The following is a 19508-nucleotide window of genomic DNA, read 5'->3' on the forward strand; positions in this document are numbered from 1 at the left end:
TTTACTTGTGTTTACGCCTTGTAAGTTTCTATAGTCGTGGAACAAGTGACCGATGACCTTTGTAGTCTGGTCCCTTCGACCCCAACAAACCAACCAACCTACCTAACCAGCTTCACTGCTTTCATGCGTCATAAAACTCAGCGTTTAGCACCGTTATGGTATCAGGTAGGTGGATGGTGATTATGCGATGGGGGAAACCAAGTGAGCTGAGCTGTCACATGCGTCGCCGATTTTCGCCAGTACATAGTATTCCAATTGTGGCGCATTTGGGAATTATATAGGGCCGCAGATAAGGTTTTCTGTGCTGTTTTCTCTTCAATGTCAAACGATTTGGGGAACGTTAAGATATCCACTACGTGATTCAGCGCAACTCTGACGTCGCATAATAATTTTCACTACACCCATATGTTAAAAGCAGCAGATTCATAGATGAATCCCGGAGGGCCAGATTGCTCTCAGACGTCTGCTGAAAACTCGCTCCAGTAATGGTAGAGCAACGGCATGACATGTTGGGAAGAACGAACTCGCAGCCGCATGGACTTCAAATACCAGCGAACTGCAGAGGACGGTCTTATCGGACACTCTAGTGTAATTTTGGAACTTGAGAGAAAATTTTACGAAGAGCCTATGTGCCAACGTGTGTTCATTATAGTGAAGAGACTGGTCATTCTACATATAAAAAGCACATTATGGAGTAGCAGACGGCTTGGAATACATTAAAGGATTTCGACAAGGACACCTAATATTGTGGGTAATATAAAACCCTAAATTATAGTAAATATCTTGTTCGCTGACAGTACTTAATTTAAAGGAAATGCAGAGAGAAAGCGTGTCGAATGTTAGAAGTCTAATGAAGCTATTGACTGTGGAGCCGCAGGAACAACTCCTTCTCTACTTATGGTCAGGTAGCTACTTCGGCCAGAATATTCCACGAAACAATCTTTTCGGTGTGAGGCTATGTCCATGTAGTCTTTATTAGTCTTCCAGTAAGAACAGCATCAATACGGCCGTAACCTCTTTCTAAGGCAGGACCAGGCAACATTTAAAAAAATCCGATCGTAGTGTTGTTGTTGTTCGGCTTAAGACTCGTGCGATTCAGGTCGCCAAATAAGTCAATCCTGCATGAGTTTTCGCTTCTCCCTAAATACTGGAACCCACGTTCATTTCAATCTGCTCAAGCCTTCTCCATCTGTAAAATTTTTATTCCTCTCCCAGTCCACTCGCCACTGACTCTCTCACATTGTGCTATTAACAAACTAACGATCGTTTCATGCCGCATGATCCGCACTACAAACTGAAACCAGTTTTTAGCCAAATAGTGTTATAAAAGATATTTTTCTCCGTTTGAATTAGTTCCTCCTCGCATGTTAAACACTCTCCGTAATTCATCTTCAGCATTCTCCAGGAGTAGAATATTTCAAAATCTAATATTTTCTTCTTTATGAGCTATCTGTCGTCAAAGTTTCACTCATGTCCAATGCTGCACCGATAACCAGAATACCCTGAGATAAGACGTTCTAATACTGGAATTTATATTCTTGGTTTTATTTCTTTCTTAATATTGGCATTCTGACTTTTACATCGGCTCTAATTTGGCAATCATCTTTAATTTTTTTCCCAATTAGCAAAGCTCTATTTACTACTTTCGCCTCGATGAGTGGCTGCGCGGTTTAGGCGCCATGTCACGGATTGCGCAGCCCTTCCCACTAGAGGTTCGAGTCCTCCCTCGGGCACGTGTGTGTGTGTTGTTCTTAGCACAAGTTAGTTTAAGTAGTGTGTAAGTCTACGGACCGATGACCTCAGTAGTTTGGTCCCTTATAAATCCACACCTTACTACATTCAGTGACATTTGGTAATATATTTCCCCTGCGACTATTGATTTAATTGCAGTGTACTTTACTACCCTGATTTTACTTTTGTTCATGTTCATCTGATAATCTCTTTTCAAGACGTTACCTATTTCGTTCACTGATAGTCCGAGTAAACTGCCGTCTGACAGAACTGCAATGTCATCGACTGATCTTTAAGTTTTATTTTTTCTCTCTGAACTTATATCCCAGTTTCTAGCTACTGTACTCTTTCTGTACTACTTGCTGAATGTACTCTTTGCACAGGGAACATATTGTAAGAGTACATCCCTCAACTACTGTTTGCCTGTAAGGTCCTTAAACTCTTATAATCGCATTGTGGTCTTTGTACCAGTTGTGGATAACTTCTCGCTGCCTGTGTTTTATCTCTGTTACCTTCAGAAATCTGTATTTTATCCCAGTTACCTTCAGAAATTCAGATGCTGTAAACTTACGTTTCCGTGCTTCAGTATACCTTCTAAGTCCTAGAGTCAAAATGCCTCACTCGTCCATACGTTTCCGCAGGACCTAAACTCTCCCGAGGTTCTCCGCTGGCAGTACATTTAGTAATTTGTGCTAGGTTTTTCGTAAACATTCTGTCAACATCACCTTTGTATGAATTTCGACTCTTGGGGAATGAGATTATCCCATACTTTTTAAAGTCTGACAGTGTTTCTCCTTGAGGCAATGTTCTCTACTCCACGTACCTTTTTTCGACTTCTGTCTTTCACTGCTCTGTTAAATTCTTTCTCTTAATCGTATATCCCATCCAATCATTGTTGGATTGCTCTTTCCACAACATTATGTTCAAATTTGTTCCTTTGCTCTCGCTTTGAGACTACTATCCTTTGCTTCGTACTGGCCTGCCATCTGAGGTCTGATGTTCATGCATCTTAATCTCTTTCCTCTAAGGGTTTCTTTAATTCTTCCATACGTGGCACGTATCTTTCCCGTTGTTACGCATGCTAGTGTAATTTCACATTCCTTCTGCGTCAAGTATGCTTTCCGTTTCCAACTTTAAGACAAATTTATTTTTAGATTTGTGTACGAACGTTAGACGGCTTCATTTACTGTTTTCAATTTTTTTTTCTTTCCACAACTTAACTCAATATCTTGTGAGTTAACCGGGAATTCTACTGGGAATTCTCTTTTTGTGCTTTTGATCCTTTACTGCCCTCTCTATTTCATATAGCCAAGCTACCCATTAGTCTTCTAATCCAGTGCTTTCCTCTTCCTCAGTCAATCATTTCCTGATATTCCCAGTGAAACACTCGACAACCAGTGCTTTTGTAACTTATCTATAGCTCGTTTTCCTTATTTCCTGCCAGACTGCAGCTTATTCCATTTCAATAAGCCGCAAATGCGCAGCAAATTATGGGCAGAGTCCATAATTGCTCCTGGAAACATTGACCAGCTTAGAATCTAGTTCTCAAATCTCTGTCTTGTCAATAAAAATCCTGTCTGAAACCGTTTGATTTTTTGAAGTTTCTAACAGGTATGCAGCCACTTTACATTATTTTTAAACCAACTTAAAATGATCACTGAATACTAGCCTACCACCACAATTACAATTTCATCCCCTTTTACGCAGTGAATAATCTCTTTTATTTTCTCATACACACTTTCATAGCACTAAGGATATGGGACTGAGTTTTGTGTTCCTTTCGCTGCGATAATACGTTCTCTATGCTGTTGAGCACCATCCAGTTCTTTTATTCGCAGTTAGACCAACTCCTAAGAAATTCCCCCTCTCTTTCAGCTGTTCACTGTACCTATACAGAAATGTTATCTTCATTAACGTAAAGTACCAGTGTAGCTACTCCCTGGGACCGCTACCCCTGGAACTACTGAAAATCGTGCGAACCCTCTATAGGAATATTAGACCGCCCTAACAAAAGTCATCCTTTCAGTGAGTTGTTATTTAATCTATGCTATCGTCATCTGTAATGCTAGAAACGAAAGTCACGTCAATGTGGTAAGGTCATACATAACATACAGAATCATGAAAAGTAGTTCATACAAAAAATGGTTCAAATGACTCTGAGTCCTATGGGACTTAACATCTGAGGTCATCAGTCCCCTAGAACTTAGTACTACTTAAACCTAACTAACCTAAGGACATCACACACATCCATGTCCGAGGCAGGATTCGAACCTACGACCGTAGCAGTCGCGTTTTTTCAGACTGAAGGACCTCGAACCGCGATCATTGTGCCTTACCAATATAAAAACAGGGACAGAGAGTTTTAAAGAAATATCGAAAGTGGATTCAGAAGGATATGAGAGACAATACGAAAAAATTACATTAAAATATGTAGCAAATTCATAAAGATCTCTGAGAGAGGAAATGGTAGATCACCAAACCAACTCTAATGACAAAATTAGATGAATTTCGGCATTGAAGACACCAAGTGTCATTACACAGAGGTGAGCGTAAGTCAGCCAAATTGTAAGCTGCCCTCTCGTCAGTACTCTTCCGAAATGTAGTGTGCAGTAAATAATCCGTCCGTCAGGAAGCACTCAGTTACGGACCCACATGAGTACTTTGACTCACCTCACTGTGCAGTGGCAGGTGGCGTGTGGTCTACTGCCACGTCACTAATTTCACTACATCAAATTCCCACATACCCTAATACTAAGCATAATATGATCGTCATCTGTTTATGTTTAAAGTTAAGATGGTTGTCCTGAGAGGACTGGGATCGTTGTGGACCAAATGTGTAGCACTGTTAACTCAGGGAATAAGAGCAATTCTGTAACATTTGTGAACCTCCAAAGCACATAACCCTTATATCTGATACAGTTTCCTTCGTAGGCTGGTGTACAAACGATTCAGGTAACTCTCAGTGAGAAGACTCTCATTTAAACAATAGCATCAGGAGAGAGAATTCCATAACACTGTCCATAGCCATATCCAAACCATTTAAAACGGAGGAATTAAGTTCTAGTTTCAGTATAATTAATAACTTACCAGGGATCAGTGAAACTTTTTCTTTACAGCCCTACTGCCAATATGAGATCCTCAACGCTATCTTGTAGAAATTAAGACGCCTTTTTTTTTTTTTTAAACCATTTACTAAGTTCATAAACTTCGAAGTTTTTACTTCGTAATAATAGATCTGCATCTTATTTGTCAGTTGACATCCATTGACAATACTGTTCACATATAGATTTTTTTTTTACTCCTTTTGAATCACTCGCAAAATAACAGTGCTCCATAACGACTCCTATTTCACCACAATTTCTGAATTTAATAATGTAAGTTCTAGGTGAATAATGTTGTTTGTAGTATAACAATGCAGCTAAATCTATCATTTTTGCCTAGGTGGACGGTACAAAGATTGATCGACGCCGTGAAGAGTTGGATGCTGTCAAAGTGGAACAAATCAGTAAACAGTTAGAAGAGGGTGCAGCCGACAGTGTCGTGGATGCTACGAAGATGGATAGAAAGTGTGAAGATGTGGAGGAGAGAGCAGCTCAGAATCTTGTTGGCGCTGCCAAGACAGAAGGAGCCCGGAAAGAGTTGGATGAGGGTGCAGCAGACAGCCTGATTAATGAAGACAGGATGGACGAAGAACATCATGAATATGTGGATAAGGGAGTATCTGAGAGGCTTGTCGATGTTTTGAAGAAGGACCAAGCCCGTGAAGGCTTGGAAGAGGGTGCTGCTGATCGTCTTACAGAAGATGAAAGGATGGATCATGCCGATGAAAATGTGGAGGACGGAGCAGTTGAGATTTTGTTTGATACCGCGAAGATGGACCAAGCCCCTGAAGGATTGGAAGAGAGTGGCGCTTACAGTCCCATAGAATATGACAGAATGGACCAAGTCCACGACGATGGGGAGGAGCGAGGAGCTGAGGGGCTAATGAGTGCTGTGAAGATGCATGGAGCCCCTGAAGAATTAGAGGAGGGGGCACCTGACAGTCTAATGGATGCTGCCGATATGGAGCAAGGTCTTGAAGAGGTAGAATTGGAGGCAGCTGAGAGTCTCAGCAGTCATCCTACGGGTGACACTGCCAACCAATGAAAAAATAGTTTCTGCGTTTCTGAAGTTCTTATTTTCCATTTTTGTTCTCTTTGCGTTGGTGTTTTCGTTTATGTTCTATGTTTTCGTTTTCTGTTGTGTTTCCATTAATTTTGTTTGTGTTTCTTAATTTTTCAATTTTCATTTACAAACTTTGGAATATTTTAAACAAAAAAAATAAATTTCCCGTATTTCACCAAATGTTTTCTCGTTTCTTTAGTGTGCAACTGCAACAATAACGTTTGTCGAATGGGCAGTACTTTTGATTTTCAGTTTGTTCTATAACTGACAGTGTTTCCTGTCTTTACAAGCAACCAACAACACACACTACAAAATCCTAAGAGCAGACTGAGGTATTTGGGAAGCTCATTTCAGCGGCATTGAGAAATCCGTCTGTGATACATAGACAAGCGCAGTCATCACTAAGTGATACATTCACCTCTAGATTGCACACTTCACGTAGTGCCGAAGGACCAAGTCTGAAGTAGTTGTTAGAGGTGTCTATAATAAGCCACAATATCGTTGTATCCTAATAACTCTAATTGTTCTGGATGGTATCATGGCGTGGACAATTGTCCACCCTTGTGAACAATATGTGTGAGGGGTAATTAATGATCATAAGAGGTATAGAAGAGCGTTCGATTAAAGACGATGATAAGAGTATTGTGAAGATAGCTATAATCTGTCCTCTTCTATGTAGCTTATTTCTTTATAGTAGAAGCGTACATCCTTATATCTGAGAGTTGACAGATTTACAACATATTGTTTGTGTTTCTCCCTTCCTCTCCACTGAGCATATTTTTATTATTTTTAAGAATATTGTCATGAAGTTATAAAATATGTTAATAGAAGTCAAGCTGCCTTGGAGAGGATTTGTCCCCCCATTATTTTCCGATATGAGTAGCATATATGATTCTGCGCGAATAATACGGGGGCTATTCGGAAAGCAAGGAACTATATATAGTTCGCGAAATGGAAACCACAGTGAAAATCAAAACGGTTTTATTTGTCACAGTTAGCTGCAATTCCCAGCTACTTATCTCCATAGTCGCTGATCCGACATAGACGTTTGTCGTAGCGTTGTACCAGCTTTCCAATACACTCGTTATAGAAGGCAGCCGCCAGTGCTTTCCCCCAATTCTCTACGCTGGCCTACAGCTCGTTGTCTGTGCCAAAATGTTGTCTTCATAGACAGCGGTTCTTCTGTGCAGAGTTGAAACTCAGAAGGAGACAATTGCCCGCCGTATTGTGGGTAATCAAACGTTTCCAATTGAAAACGATGCAGGAGCATCTTCATTGCCCCCGCAGAATACGACTGAAAATTGTCTTGAAGAAAGCGCACGACAGTTATGTAATGTTGGTTGCATAGCTTCAGGCGAAGTTTCTCACCAGGCCCTCGTATTTGGCGTGAGACGATATTGTTCTAGGTATCTTTATAGGCTCCCTGTGTGCTCAGAACGAAAAAGAACGACGTAGCGCGATCGATGGGCATAATAGAGACATTGCCCAATACACCTGTGCAAAACTTCATCAACAGTGGTTTCCATTTGGCGACCGAACGTTCCTTTCCGAATATTCCTAGTACATAAACATTATGTTGCGGTGATTCAGTTTTCCTTTCTTTGCATCTCGGTAAAATCCCTAGAGAGGAAAATAGAGTGGGAGTGGTGCTGAAATTAATCTTGCATTGGGATAACCGGTATTTACAGGTCCACATTCGAGCACCTATCCTCCTCTGAGGAGGTTCTTATCTGAATAACACAGTAACATGACCTGCCCTAACGTTACAACATATAGCAAATCAGTGTAATATTAATGAAGTGCACTGGATATGGGATGGAAGTGTGACCAATAACTAACTGGCGGAGTTTGTATCTGGGTCGTAACACATCCACTCTCAAGATCTTAGAAGTTAATTGGGGCGTCATACGCCTAGCAGCCGTTGTCGCCGAGCATAACGCAGACTGAACATTCACAAACGGTACGTACAGTGAGCACGCCTGCGTACTGGTTGCAGAAGTTCCGCCAGTGTCCGTAACAACAAAAGGAATGAGTGCTGGTCGGTATTTCAGTCTGACAGAATGCACACCAGTACACAGGCCAAAGACTGACGAACTTCATTGTATATTCACTTGTGACTAAGTTCGAACATAGTAGAGAAATGGTATATATGTTATTCACAACGAAATCGATCTTGTATCGACTGCAGCCCAAACAGAAGTATTCTTATTAAATTCGCAATAACACAAGCACACAGCCTGATCTGAAAGCTATTTCAGAACGGTGTAAGCCCATTGTCTGTGTACTCATACCCATGTGGCATTTGGAAGAGAATGGCATATATTACTCAACATTTAATAATTCTTTCTTCCGATAAAATTCAGACTCAAATAGTCTCAATTTACACTGGCGTACACGTGCTGCCTAAGATGAAAGTCATTCATCAACGATTAGAGGTTACTGTTTAGGCAGCCCTGGCCACAAGGCAAACAGTAACAAATAGGTTACTGACCGTGAAATCATTCTTCGTTGCAAGAACGTTCACACGATAATATTTTTATAGAGCATATACGAACGCGGGCAAATTAATCATGAAACGGCATAGGAAGAGTGATAGCTTGTTGTTGTCGGTGCGGCCTTAAACGGTGACCCATGGAAAGCAAAGACTGATAAGGTACAAAAAAAAAAATAAATAAATAAAAAAAATAAAAAATAAATAAAAATTTATCTGACCATCTTAACAAAATTCCTGCAAAAATAAGAACGGTGCACCTGTAACCAAATAAAGATGACATCAGCTTAAGGCTTGGACGAATGTTCGTGCTTACTGATGACTCAAAGCCTGAACAAAGGAGTTCCCATCAGTCCACGCTCTCTCTACTTATTTTACCAGAAATTTAAAAATTTGTGCGTCTTGCAACTCTTCCCTCTCTTAACAGACCTGAAAGAAAACGGATTAATAGGTTTCGTTACACAATAACTTGTTCTTATACCGTAAACTGCGACATGAACGAGACGCTCTGACGGAGCGATCGTTCACTTACAAGACAAAGACACAATGTCTATCATGGCGGACACACAGAGGCAGAATCCACCTTATGCTCTTTGGAGGGGCAAAATAAATCACTTCAGCGGCCAACTATGGCTCAACACCTTTCAGCATCTCTCATATCCCAGACACACGTGTTTTCGTTGAAGTTTTCCCCAGGAATTTAGGTTGGTAACAACACAATGCTACACACGCATTTATGGATGCCCCATGCAAGGATGCAAGTTTATGATTCACTCCATGCCATCTATACGTTAAGAAAGTGTGGACACGTAAGGGGAAAAGAGAAGGACGGGCACTGTTTAATAGCTGAACGAATTATTCCCATTTTTTGTCAAGAGGCTGTTGATGTGCTAGATAAATAAACGCATTAAAAAGAATGTAGTAGTATTATCATGCAGTTTATACCAAAAACCATAGTAATGAAACGATACCTATGGTAGAATTTCGGCATTAATGTAATATTACAATTATTATTTTATACAGACTTCGAGTGTTTAGGTTCTCTAATGTTTTGATTAAATGAATCCCCTCCGTCCTTGATCAGGGGAATTTCATGCAATGAGTGCAACCTTACTGTCACCAAGATACAGAATTGAGTCAAAAGCTGATAGAGACCGATATATCGACGTACGTTCTCGGTCTGCTAGTTCTTATTTACCCTACGAGTATGCCAACTATACTAATCCCATATTCATCATTTGTATTTGCAGCTCCTCGTGTTGACCGTGTTTGCAGTTAAAATTGTAGGATGTGAGGTCCGCCAGTAATGCAAAACACCGGTGTTTTGCATAACTGGCGGACCTTTCATCCTACAAAGTACTACTCCCATCTTGCAAATCATTTAAAATTAGAGTGGGGTTGTTTGCGTATGTTCAACCTGAAATCTATATCGGTCAAATATGCACACCATTCCTTTTTCAGAGGTTAGTAGGTAGGGATCCGACTATTACAGAAGAAGGTTATGCCCCATGCCTAAGCCACTCCCTATTTCTGTGATGTTATAATGTACCACTCCTCCAGTCAGATTACAAATACTTAACCAGGAAATAAAACGAAACAACTGATCACAATACAATATCTTACACGCCATTGAAGCGAAACATCCCTAACTATGTTTTTTCTCTCTGCTTTCCACTTGCCAGCAGAGGAGTCTGAAATAAAGGAGGAGGCTCGTTCAGTAAGTTTTTCTCAGGACGTATTTAGACTTAATAATCAGAATTTGGTGACGAAGTACATCAACATGTCCAAGTCCTATCTTTCTACGTAGTCTCTCCGTCACTTTCTATGACCATACGCCAACGTTGTGGAAGAGCATGTATTCCCTGCTGCTAAAAGCTCTTTCCCTGTAGGTGTAGCGATGTTTTCACTGTATAACTGACAGTCTCATCATCTTCAAAGTGTATTTCCCAAAGAGATGGAAGTCCGAGGGTGCGAGGTCTGGACCGTAGGCTGAGGCAATGATGACCAACCCAATTAGGCGATATGTTCCGAGGTTCTCAGACTTGTTTGTGGGCGTGCATTATCTTCCTGAAGCAAGATTTCTGCTCGATTCTTGTCCGATCGAACACGCCGGAAACGGTTCTTCAGTATTCAGAGCATCGCGTATGCCTCTGAATTGATGGGTTGCCCTTTTGGCATCACATCCACGACGCCATCATAATCCCAGAAGACTGTCACCATGACTTTCCTGGCAGAGGGGGTTGTCTTGAATTTCATTTGTGGTGAATGAGGATTATGCCACTTTCCAGCCCAAAGTTGTGCACCCTGCTTTCTTACCCCGTAACGTTCCGTAACAGAAAGGCCTCTCCGCCCGTCTCAAAACGCTTTAACAATAGTCTTTCTTTGAAAGTGTGGTCCGCTGTGACCATTCGTGGCATGCGTCGTGAGCAGCTCTTAGGATATCTGAGAGTCTCTATCATTGCAGACGCACTTTAGGTACCGACCGACAAGTTAGAGCCAATTGTCGAGTTGTGATGTGCCGGTCGGCATGAATAACGGCATCCGCACCATTCAGCTTGTCTGGAGAAATGGCTGTGACAGAGCGACCCGAGCTTTAATGTTCGTGGAGCTCTGTTTCTGCGTTTTCTGAGGCTGTAACTTCCTTTATCCATCACCCAACAGTGCTCTTATCAGCTGCAGCAACGCCATGCACTGCACACAAACATTTATGGAATCACGTTTTCTTTTGCTGCACACAAGAATTCAGTAACAGCACGATGCTTGTAACGTTATTCGTATGTAGACGCCATTTTGACGCTGCACTACAGCTGTGCCATCTACCAGAACGGTTCGATACTTCACCTGCGCACAGAACAAACATCAAATGTGAAGCAACAACAACGACGGTTGTCTATGTATATTATTGGCTTTTTTTAAAAAAAATGTGGGGCATTACTTAGTGAACGACCCTAGTATTCTTTTACGTAAGTTTACTGTGTTATTTATTACACCATGTAAAGGTAATCACAATGTTGGTGTAATTATGAGGATTTCAGTGTCTAACGTATCTGTATCATTTATCGACCGAGCGAGGTGGCGCAGTGGTTAGACACTGGACTCGCATCCGCGAGGACGACGGTTCAATCCCGCGTCCGGCCATCCTGATTTAGGTTTTCCGTGATTTCCCTAAATCGCTCCAGGCAAATGCCGGGATGGTTCCTTTCAAAGGGCACGGCCGACTTCCTTCACCATTCTTCCCTAACCCGATGAGACCGATGACCTCGCTGTCTGGTCTCCTTCCCCAAAACAACCCAACCCAATTATTTATCGAAATACACACGACACTGCCAGTGATCGGATTCCCAAGTTGAGCACCGCTTCTCAGTAAGCATAGTTTGATTTTTGTACACCTTCCTATGTCTTAAACATAAGTAATTAACAAAATATGTAATGATATTGGCATCTCGTTTCCGGCCTACTTCAGGCAATGTAGTTCCTGTATAAAGATAGACTTGTCATCACCTGACGTGTTGAGATTTTTAGTAATGTTTTACCTCACCGACCACCGATCAAGGGGGGTAGACAATAATTCATCACGATATTCAGTAAAAAAGTGTTATCGATGTTATCGAAAGCTAATACTATTTTTCTTTACTTTAGATAATTAGCGTATGTGTGGTAATGTGTTTAATCATCAATGTTAGTTTTTGTAACTCTTTAGCTCGTCAAACTATACTAAAAATGATACCAGCACATAACATAGTCAAAGAAAAAGTTGGTATACCTTTCACCGAATAAGCGGCAGTTCTCAACATGAATATTTCGACTATTATACTGCGTTTTTCTAGGCACATTGGACCCTCAAATTAAGTATTTCCACATACGGATTGTCTGTATTACTCCTTAAAATACATTTAGGTTATGTCTTGGAAACACTAATATTACTTACATGTTGGTCGACGATTTTAAATCGATTTCTGAACCACAGATTAAAGAAACCAAGAATTCTCTGTATTATTTATCAAAGTTCCGCAAGGTTCGCAGGAGAGCTTCTGTAAAGTTTGGAAGGTAGGAGACGAGGTACTGGCAGAAGTAAAGCTGTGAGTACCGGACGTGAGTCGTGATTCGGTAGCTCAGTTGGTAGAGCACTTGCCCGCGAAAGGCAAAGGTCCCGAGTTCGAGTCTCGGTCGGGCACACAGTTTTAATCTGCCAGGAAGTTTCATATTAATGTTTGTTTGAAAGTAAACAGCGTTATTGTCAGAACTAAATTGTCTGCGTTACTTGTCAAAACTAATCTTAGTTCGACTAAAAGCAGTATAAAAGTCAACCGAACGCATCAGGGACTCCTATGCAAGGGAATCGGAATACCTTTCAGTAGATAACATTTGTCTACTTATGTTGATTATGCTGTCTTACATTGTCTACTGTGGCGACCACATGACATTTCGATGAAACAGCATGCTGAATACTGGTAACACACATTCATAGGTGAGAAACATGGGTTGCTGTGCTTTTAGCTACTCTTCAGATTCAACCTAACTTTATAGCGAGTTGATGACAGGTCCTGACTTTATCTTGCAGTACAAAAGTTCTATCTTCTTCTGCAGATAATGGTATCTGATGCTATCATAGAGTGGTGAAAAAATGACAGTTTGTCCCCCGTACCATCGTCACTGCATAGAAAAACTGTAACAAACTGATCGTTACATCACATATTTACAGCAAAATTATTACAAACAGGTGCAACATAACGACATATGGTGTTAGGAGTGTCGTGTGGTCTCCACTATGTGATGGCTTACGTAAGCATTGTCAGCAGATTTCAAATATTTTGTACTGCAAGATAATGTAGACACCGCAGCATTAGAGTCACTACAACTTTTGGATGAATTTCATATTGAGTTGAGATATATTAAGATTAGTTTAGACACGTAATAGAGACAGTTTAAAAGCTGGAATAACATTGAATAATTCTTTAGACGAATTCCGTCTAAAAGTAACTTGGATCAGCAGCTGTGCCATATGTGTTTACGATGCTGTAAAACAATTTTTTGCTTACTTTGGTAATCAATACAGATGCTCCTTGGCTTCATCTATACGTGGTACAAAAATTGAACTAATATCATTCGATATTATCAAACTTATATAAGCAATGCCAAAATGCAGGTGATGTGTGTGCCAGAGCTACGTGAAGCTGCCCGATCTGGCTATCTCCCTCTCAGTTAAATTTTAGACACTGTTGCCCGACCTATATATGCGCAGCCCAGGAGTCAGTAGTTTTACTGCTGAAGACGATGACGAAGACTGCTGTGGTTACTCGCCAGGCCAGCCTGTCGCCTCTGCTGTATCACCCTGCCTCTGTCTGTGTAGTGTGTATTTATCCTGTTTCTGTTATTTATTATAACGTGAAGCGGCAGGTTCACTATTTTCAGTCATATGAGAAACCATACAATTTATGAAACATGGGGTATATTAAGTGAGAACTGAAACCAGGGAGACCTTTATACAGCGGAGAGAGGAGTCAAACAGGGAAACTCCATCATTGTTATGCCTAGGTATTTATTTGACGTGACTGTGTCACACAGCACTCTACCACAACTGCACTTGAACATTACATTACTGTTTTTCCTAGTCGCTCGTGTTAAATTACGTTTTTCTACGCTTGCAGAAAGATGCGATTCGTCAAACCACAGTCACTCAGCAATGACATCCTCCAGTGCACCACAACATGTCTGCGTCCTATGGGAGATTCATGTCTTATGTTCATTAGCCGTGTGGGTAACATTTCTGTGTCGTGATACAATTAATAATAAAGCAAGGAAGCAACGGAGAGAATGTTGTTATGGGTGGCCGGCGTCCTCTTTCTCGAACACGAATGCACATGTGGATTAATAAGGTTCTTTATTTACATGAACATTTACTTAACTTGTGTTGTGGTACAAGCTCATCAGTAATAGTCCTCTTGCGACAATATCGCTAATCTTCCTCTTACAAACATTAGTCTCACTGCTAGTCCCGCTATATGCACTAATCTGGTCGCCAAGTACTGTCGTAGCCTGTGACGTGAACTGAGCCCACTCTGTGAATGTACTGACAGACGCCAAACTGAGTGAGTGAGTCAGTAAGCGAGTGAGGCTCTCCGATCAGCGGCGGAAGCCTAAACACATGCTGCTGGAAGGGCGTTGGCGGTTTGTTGCTTGTCGATGTGTCTCTGGCCTCACTCGAGATAGGGGCACTTGACACTGTGCATACTTATGATACATCTTCACACTTTATCTTTGCCGATCGGTGTGCTGGCGACAGCTTAAGGCCAGCACAGATGTGGGCTAAACATCTAATTAGGATGGGAAAGGAAGAACTACTACTAGTATCATTCTCAAGATCTGTGGAAGGTAAAAGTGGCTGAGAAATACCGTAGGCGAGATGGAAGGATGAGATCAACAAGGGTATGGAGGTGAAGGACTTGTGAAAAGGTGAACTGGTCACGAAAGCCAGAAGCAGAAATGACTGGTGGAGGACTGTATAGAAAACATAAAGTACTCCAGGCCTAACTGTCAGTTAAGAAGAAGAAGGAGGGTACAAACAGTGCCTTCTAACCGTTTCTGGTCTTTCTGGAATCGAACATCCCCTACCCTGGACACTTACACATCTGTCTGCACTACACAGAACATCTCACAGTATCCTAATGCCTACCCTGGAGCTGTAGTAAGGGAGTCCGTAAGTCCCACAAAAGCCAGTTTCTGGGAACCATCCCATTCGAATTTTGGTCCTTATTTCCTTAATAAATTCAGTGAGGTGGGCTTATATACAAATTCTAGAGTAAACTTTTTTGAAGAACTTTGCCATCATTCTGAATATAGACACTCCCTTAACATCCTTGGATGGAGGAATTGCCAGAATAGCTTTAACGTTCTCTGAATCGTCTCCAGTGGGCAACCAAAAAGGCACTTAGCTGAACTCAGATAAATTCCAAAGGGTCGAGAATGCTGTCATCTTCCAAGTGTACTCCATTATTGGGATCTGATTATTTGCTTGTTTTAAATCCAATGTAGTAAGGACTTGAATACGGCTGAACCAACGAAAACAGGAATGCTAGAGAGGAAGTGGGACAGGAAGTAGACTCTATTTTCATTCAGAACCTAAAATTGCCTACATGATGGATAAACCCTTCCGATTTAGGAACCAGGAAACCTGGGGCTGCATGTGGCGAGCTGGGTGGGCCAAAAAACTCCCTGATCGGAAAGGTTTTCCACCGTAACCTTAAGCTCCTTCATGTGTGTGTGTGTGGGGGGGGGGGAGGGGGGAGGGGGGAGGGGGAGTGAGATGTTGATATCGCTTATGAACTGGAATGTTATCGCTGACATCTACATGATGTTCCACCAGGGAGGTAACCCCGATCTGGTGGTTTCCATGTTAGGAAAGTCCTGACAAAGGTCTCTCATTTTTCTAGCGTACTCGGTATGCGTACTGCACATCACCTATGGTGGATTTCACCATTCCCTCCGAACTACCACTCATCTCATTCCCGCACTAAATTTTTCAACGCTGCTGTCAAGCCAATCTACCCATGCTGACCAAAGGTAATTAATTATTGCCTTCTGGAGAAATTTGAAGGAAAAATTGTTATCTGACGGGCCATATATTAATCCGACTTTCTTATCATATCTGCACCTAGAATTCAAGGTATTGTTAAATTCTATGTAGCTTTGACCTTAGTTCCCCTGGAAAAGTCATTAATGTTAACTTTCACGGAAATGACTCCCTTCATCCCCAATGAGTGTGTTATTAACGGCAGTGTAGCTGCTTTTCTCCGTTTTAAACACACCCCATACACAAATATTCTGGTTTTCCTTAAACCTATATTAATTAGCCGCACTGAGGCTACTAGCTGAATCCAGAAGGGTACATACTGGTCCGTTCTTGATATAGCAACTAGCGAAAGGCAATCCCTTTCTAGCCCTACTGTTTACGCCCCAAGCCCTTACTACCCTTCCTTTCACTAATTCTACACCTTTCGGTTAGTCATAGCTGTTCCTGACCTTTTGTCCTTTGCCAGAAATTCCTACTAATATGACCCTCCTTCCACAATTAAAGTATTTAGTTGAACTTTCTTCCCTCTCTCCAGAGGCCTCAGGAAAATATCTTTATAGCGACCTTGAAGCAAATTCATTTCGAACTTTTTAGAACACTGCCCATGAAAAAACAGCGATAGATGAAACTATACTAAAATTATTTCTATTAAAGCAGTCTTTGTCGCATATGATTTATATAGTTCACGCAGTGACCAGTTTAGATTTCTTATAGGATCATCATCAGGCCATTTTATTCTGCGAAAAAGAGTAATACAGTTTCTCAGAGCTCAAAGGACTTGATTAGAGCCTTACGAATAAAATAATATAGAAGTATGGATGACATCTGGTTGGTGGCAGCAGGAGGCGTTGGCATGGAGCACTCCACTCTGGAGATGCGTTAAGAACACTGTTGAATAAAGCACTCTTGCTAGTACTTTAATAGAGAGAGCTACACTCAGCGCCTCCAACATGACGTCAATAACAGGGAATGGTAGTGAGGCATGACAACTTTCCGCTGAATACATTTCCGAAAATATATAATTATCAGACGTTTGGTTATAGAATGAACAACTAAGAATGCTGTAAATAGTATTTAAAAGATGTCCACTGTAAAAAGTTCAAAAGCAGAGAATTAATAGGTATCTGACGATATTGGCTCATTTAGAAGTAAGCTGCCCTCTGGAGGGACTTATGGTGGACGTAAGCGTAGTAAAGATTGTTGATAGGTGTCCAACAGCTGATCGAGAAAACCAAGCAGCCTCGATATGTTCCCCCATCAGTCAAAGATGCTGCGTAATCCAGTTTGAAGGGACGCAAATAGGTGACCAAGAAAACGACATGGCAATCTAGAAGTAACATCGGTCATAGATATTGCAAAGTTACATGAAGCTACATTTTTATGTGCGCCTATTATGAGTATGTCCATGCACAATTAAGTCCTTGTTATAGTATATAGTTAAGATTGAATATATGTGATAATACTGTTTAAAATCGCGAGCCATTATTTATAAGTAAACTAGAAGCGTAAACCGTTATAATTTCGAGTACAAATTGAAAGTGCAGCAAACTTTGTGCAGATGTGTTATCCATATGTACTTCAAGGATTCAAATGACCTTAGCTCATACATTAATCTTGGTACAGAAAAAATGACCAAGTTAATGACAATGATGTAACAGTGTAGATGAAATGCTGTGTGCAACCATTAGGTTCTGTATTTGAGCTACATACAAAACAGAATATTTTCGAGAAATTCAAAGGATGTAACGTAAGCGTTGTCACCAACATAATGTATTTTAATTATCTAGGTATTTTAAATAATAAATAGTACAAGAAGTGAGGAAATGCACCATAATTGTAATATATACGTACACAGTACTCTGAAAGCGCACTTAGGTGTGGCGTAGAATAATGTTTGTTTACTTATAACCCACAAATAAGTTAAAAAGAGGCGAATTTTAGGCAAGCCCGACTTTGTACAATGTGCACGTAAATAATAAACAGAAGTTTTTGTCTTGAAAAAACTGTTGGCTCACCTGCAAAAATCTGGGAAAGATGTATGTGGAAAGTTTTCAGGAAAAGAAGGTAAAATATAAAGCAAAAGCATTATCGATTAAAACATGTAACAGATAAACAACAAGTGATAATTTATTCTCATCTATACAGGAAAAAACTAATTGACATCATATGAGAGGAAAAGCAGGAAATTTTAGAGTAATCTAACTGCTCATTAAGAAGGGGCAATTCCTCCTTTTAGTGATGTATTTAGATTTCAAGTTCCTTTAAGGTTTAAAAAAAATATATTTAGGGACAGTGTGAAGAACTTTCAGGTTATTGGAAATAGTTCCCTCAGAATGATTCTTCTGAATAAAGTGCTACTGTCTGACTCAGAAGTTAGTTGATAATATCTAGATTGAAAACTCCTGTCAGACTTATGTAATGCCTGTCAAAAGTATTAGACACTATTTTATAAAAACTGGAGTCGAAATACTTATTACCAAAGTCGTCAATATTAGGTTTTTAACTTACTCTACACACGATTATTCGTTGGAAAAGCTATGGTCTGTTCTGTATTTTCAAACAGATTATAGATCTTATCAGGACCATTGTCTAGGCAGACAATTTTAGAAAACGTAATGGCTTCCATTAGTGTGCGTAAAGAACATGAGTAGGCAACTGTTGCTCTAATAGTAGTATAGGAGAACAAAAATATATACGCTAATTTGCAGTGAGGTATGTTTTACAGTGCAAGACTGGAGTAAATGTAATCTGTAAAGGGAATTACCAATAACGTACAGGTTTCTTAAAATTAGATTAAACAGAGGCGTAAGAAGCACCAATAAAGAAGGGAAGTTCGTTTGTATTATCACGAAGTAGGAAAGAAAGTTCCACGAATATGATACTCGAATTGGCATGGCAGTTATTAAACCAAAGACTTTTTCGTTGCGGGAGGATCTTCCCATGAAATTTCAATCACCTACTTCCTTCTTCAAAACGGAAAAAAAATTTGTTGGCGTCCGCTACATAGGAAGAAATGATGATCATAATAAAGTCAGAGAAATCAGAGAGCCTAACTGATGATTTAAGTGTTGGTTTTTCTCCAGCGCTGTTTGAGAATGGAACGGTAGAGTAATAGCTTGAAGGTGACTCGATAATCCCTCTGCCAGGCATTTAATCGTGAATTGCAGAGTAATCACGAAGATTTAGATGTACATAATCTCAGAGCTTTCAAACAACATTTGATTAGGTTTCTTTGACAATGTAACTGCTTATTGCTGTTCCGTGTAGTTTGTAGATTGGTGTAATTGATTTACTGCCATAATTCATCTATCCTCGTAATATTTTGAGTTTCACCGTTATCTTTTCGATACAGTTTCCAATTATTATCTTACTGTGTATAGACAGGTACTGTAATACGGCAACGACTTCGTCGAGTGTGTAGTGCTGTGCTGCAGTGTGCAAATTCAATTGCTTATGGGAAGTGTATTGGCACATGACTAAAAAAATTTAGTTCATGGTTTAATGCCAATTAGTAAGCGGATCATACGTTTTCGAGTCTCACTGGTTTGTTGC

This window comes from Schistocerca nitens, chromosome 7 (genome assembly GCF_023898315.1).
Source record: "Schistocerca nitens isolate TAMUIC-IGC-003100 chromosome 7, iqSchNite1.1, whole genome shotgun sequence".
Classification (NCBI taxonomy): Eukaryota; Metazoa; Arthropoda; class Insecta; order Orthoptera; family Acrididae; genus Schistocerca; species Schistocerca nitens.